The sequence below is a fragment of the Otolemur garnettii genome, unplaced genomic scaffold, assembly GCF_000181295.1.
Source record: "Otolemur garnettii isolate 467f Iridium unplaced genomic scaffold, OtoGar3 scaffold00015, whole genome shotgun sequence".
Lineage (NCBI taxonomy): Eukaryota > Metazoa > Chordata > Mammalia > Primates > Galagidae > Otolemur > Otolemur garnettii.
The window spans coordinates 6,430,508-6,435,470 of NW_003852410.1; positions in this window are offsets into that span (position 1 = coordinate 6,430,508).

A 4,963-nucleotide genomic window follows, 5' to 3' on the forward strand; every position below is an offset into this window, starting at 1 on the left:
CCCCCCCCGCCCCAGGCTTATCTTATACATCCTATTTATCTTCAAGGTGGTTATTATTTGTATTGCTATTTTTTTATAGTTGCTGGAGGTGCCCACACTGATCTACTTCCCTCTTGTAAACCAGGGCCCCCTTCTTTCTCAAGCCTGCCCCACTTTCCTTCACCTTCAGGGCTTTTGCATCTGCAGTTTCCTCTCCTGGAACCGTGCAGCAGTCTGCGAGGGCTATCACAGTAAAAGACCACAATCAGGGCGGCTTAAACAACAGAAATGTAAGGTCTCAAATTCTGGAGAAAAAGCCAGGCGTCTGCTAGGTAGGTTCCTTCTGAGAGCTGTGAGGGAGGGGCCGTTCCGTGGCCCCCCAGGCTCTGGTGTTTGCTGGCGATCTCTGGTGCTCCTTGGCTCATACACGCATCACCCCATCTCTGCCTCATCTTCACATGACATCCTCCCTCTGTGTCTTTGTCCAAGTTTCCCCTTTTGATAAGAACACCAGTCAGGATTACTGCCCACCCTGATGACCTCGTGTTAACTTGATTACCTCTACAAAGACCTGATTTCCAAATAAGGTCACATTGTGAGGTACTGGGAGTTAGGACTTCAATGATTTTTTTTGCAGACAGCTGGGACCGGACAGCTCCTAGTTGTCTGTCCATTTCAGGCAACCCTTCCCTGAACACCCCGGGCACTGTTTTCTGTTCTCATGTACACTTCTTTTACATTTATCATGGATTGTTATATCTGTGTCGTCATCCAGTTAGTACCTGGGGCCCCTGTCAGCATCACCAGGATGGGAGCATGACTCTTCTGGGCACCACTGTAACCCCAGAGAATAGTATTTTGCATAGAAAGGGGTCAGTGAATATCTGTGGCCTGAATGAATGAACAATTGAGAGATTAATCTTCGCTAATCACAAAAATGAAGAGGAGGTTTTAAGCAAGGGCCTCGGGGGAGGTTAATGTTCCCTCCAGAGAGAATGAATTTACTCGGGGATCCAAAAGGGGCCCCCCAGCCCTGCCCTCACACCCCTTGTGCCCTTGACTAATGAATGACCATTGCCTCTCCCTCCCTCCCAGCCAGTGGCACTGGGAGAGTCCATCTCAGCCTGGCCTAGTAGGGGAGGCCTCATGAACCCCTGGAGAGCCAGAGGTGAGTCAGAAGGGATGGTAAGGTGAACAGCTCTGAAACCGGACACCTGGCATAGAGCTGGGGGTGGGGTAGGGGAAGGTTCACAGAAGGTAACTGGTGCTTGTTTCAAAATTCAAGGGGCCCCCAGGGAGCATCATCTTTCAGGAAAGCATCACTACTTGGTAAGAGGCCAAGTGTGCCCCAAGCTCCAGGTACCCAGGGTTGCTGTGGGAGCATGGCCCGTGAAAGGTGACAAGGATGGACTTTATTGTATACCCTCCTTCTGCTCCCTGCCCCCCACCCTTCATCTGGACACAACTGTGTGGCCTCTACATTCTCTTATATGGCAGGGAGACGGGGGAGAGAACAAGTGAGAGACCCAAGGGACCTTCATTTGGTTGAATTGAAGCCACTCAACCAAGGGAATTCCAGTCCCCAGGCTTCCCAGGGACCCTTGGGAATACCTCATAGGCAGCAGAATCCCAAAGGGAAAAATGGAGGCCTCCCCAAACCCAGCCCAGGATAAGGGCCAAGCTGGAAAAAGTGACTTGGAGGCCAGTCACCATGGTTTTCCCCAGTGAAAGGCTGACTCATTGTAACAGGCCTCAGCTGGCTCAGACTCGAGCCGGTGGCTTGGAACATGCCTGGACAGTGAGTGCCTTGTCTGAAAGGCAGTCCGTGAGAAGCCACGGGTCAGGGGAGCTAAGGCCACTGCCCTGAGAAACACCCCATTGGCAGCTGAGAGAGCCCCCAGAGCCCAGGCAGATCCCCTCTTCCCTCCCCCTCAGAGGCCTAGCATAACACTGCTAGGTAAGAGAGGCCGTAGGCCCCCAGGGGAATGAAGCCCTAAGGTCCTCAGGGGTGAGTGTCATGGTGTTCACTTCCTGTAGAAAATGCACGCTAAAAACAACATAGACTTACAAATGTAGAGAAGACCAATAAGACCTTGATTTTCTTCGTAAGATTATCTCAATATTTTTTTAAAATATCAACAAGAAATTATTTTCCAATTCTAAGGGAATAGAAGGGTTCTGGGGCTGCTTTCCTAGTGTTTTGAACCTGCACTGGGGCGGCCTGATGGGTAATTCAGCACACACTGGGAAGTCTGTCTCTGATCCTCTTCCCTCCTCATGCCTTTGTTCGTTTTGACATCTAGGGCTCTTTCAGTGAGGACTTTTGAGTCATAGTTGATTTAAATCCTGTCTGTACCATCTGTTTGTTGTGTGACCTTGGGTGAGTCACTTAATCTCACTGAGTCTCAATTTCTGTAAATGTATAATGGAGATTGCACCAGCTAATGTGCATAGTGCCTAGTTCAGTACTTAGCACAGAATATGATAGGTATATGTGAGGTCTCTTCCAGCTTTTCCCTGTATCCCCTACAGAGCAGTCTTAAAAGAGAATGCTGTGTCAGTCATTTGCACTTTAGTATGAATAAGTTCCTTAATTTTCATTCCTTCTTTTAGTCAACAAATGCTTGAGCACCTATCACATACCTAATTTGAGCTAGATGCTACATTAGATAAGAATTTCTTTTCATCCTCAGAGTAATCTCTAAAAGATGGCTAATATCTCCATTTGGTGGTTGAGGAAACAGATTCAGAGAGGTAAAAGAACTTTTCCAAGGTCACACAGCAGAGCCTTGTGACCTTCTCTTGTTTATTCAGGAAACATTGAATTTCTGCCTGTTTCAGGCAGGGTCCTGGGAGCACATCAATGAATGAGTTGGGGGGTCCCTGTCTTCAGACCCTCAGGGACACCTTTTGGTTATCTCCCCCTTTTCAAAGCTAGCATGTGCACATGGGCAGGAAGAGCTTTCCCTAAATCCTTCCACTCACTCTTTTGGAGGGAGTTGCCCTCTTCCTCAGGGCTGGCCCTTCCCAAGGCTGAGCCGGCAAAACTAAAAAACCATCATGCCTCTTCTTTCTACATCATCTCCTGAGACTCTGCTGGGTGCAGATTTCCAAGATTACTTCAGAATTTCATCTTTATCCTTTTCTTTTTTTTTCATTTCATGATATATATTATGGAAATAACACACCTTCATTATAAAAAAAGAAAAAGAAAAGAAACAATATAGAAAAGCAAAAATTCTTGAACAATGAAAGTCTGGCTAAGAAGGTTATAATTGTGTTATATTGTCTGTCAGAACTTTTTCCTATATAACTATAATACACTTAATAATGATAATAATAAAAAAATGATGAGAACACTAATTGTAGCTAACCCTGACATGGCGCTTCCTTTGTATCAGGCACTGTTCTGAACATCTTAGACATTTAAACTCAATTTATTTAATCCTCATGACAACACAGGGACTGATTATTGTCATCCTCATTTTACAGATGTAGAAATAGAGGCAGAGAGAACATTCAAAGGCATGCATAGTATTCTTAGCTTAAAAATAAGATCTGTCTAAACATACTTTTTGGTGGCCTACTCCCCCCCTTACAACAAATGAACAATAATAAATTTACTTTCCTAACACAATTTTTTTTTTTGAGACAAGAGTCTCACTTTGTCACCCCCAGTAGAGTACAATGGCATCATAGCTCACAGCAACCTCACACTCTTAGGCTCAAGCAATTCTCTTGCCTCATCCTCCCAAGTAGCTGGAACTACAGGCACCTGCCACAATGCCCAGTTATTTATTTTATTTTATTTTATTTATTTATTTTTTGAGACAGAGCCTCAAGCTGTTGCCCTGGGTAGAGTGCTGTGGTGTCACAGCTCACAGCAATCTCCAACTCCTGGGCTCAAGCAATTCTCCTACCTCCGCCTCCCAAGTAGTTGAGACTATAGGCACCCTACACAACGCCCAGCTATTTTTTGGTTGCAGCCATCGTTGTTTGGTGGGCCCGGGCTGGATTTGAGGCTGGCGCCTTAACTGCTTGAGCCACAGAAACCGAGCCCCAGCTATTTTTTAGAAACGTGGTCTTGCTCTTACTCAGGCTGGTCTCTAACTTTTGAGCTCAGGCAATCCACCTGCCTCGGCCTCCTAGAGTGCTAGAATTACAGGCATGAGCCACCACGCCTAGCTTCCTAACATGACTGTTTAGCATTCCAGTCTTTCTACTGTGGTTAGAAACTCAGTTACTCAACCTTTCTACTGTGCACAGCACAGAGATGTCCAATCTTGTAGCTTAATCTTTGAAAACCTAATTAATAATATCTTTTTTTTTTTTTTGAGACAGCATCTCACTCTGTTGCCTAAGACTATAGTGCTATGGCACCATCAGCTTACAGCAATCTCAAATTCCTGGGTTCAGCCTCTCAAGCAGCTGGAACTACAGGTGCCTGCCACAAAGCCCAACTAATTTTTCTGTTTTAGTAGAGGCAGAGTCTCGCTCTTGCTCAGGGTGGTCTGAGCTTAAGTGGGAAGCCTGCCTCGGTTTCCCAAAGTGCTAGGATTACAGGCTTCGGCCACCGTGCCTGGCCCTAATTAATAACTTCTTCAGGCTAACTCCTAGAAGTGGAATCATTTAGTCTCAAGATGTAATGACATAAGTTTTCTGACATCTCTTGCAAAGTGTCTCTAAGACAGGCAACTCTCAGGGTTGCTAAAGGAGTGTGGACTGTGTCCCATGGAGGACAGTCTGTGGTACCTATCAGATGCTAATGCCACTGGCCCAGCAATCCCCCTGGGAGTTTGCCCCATACATATTATTATACACTTGCAAAATGACATACATATGAAATTATTCCTTGAAGCACTGCTGGTGATAGCAAAAGATCAAAAATAACCCTAATGTCCATAATAGGGAACTGGTCAATAAATTACAGTACAGCTATACAATGAAATACTGTGCCGTTGTAATAAAAAGAATTAAAAGCCTT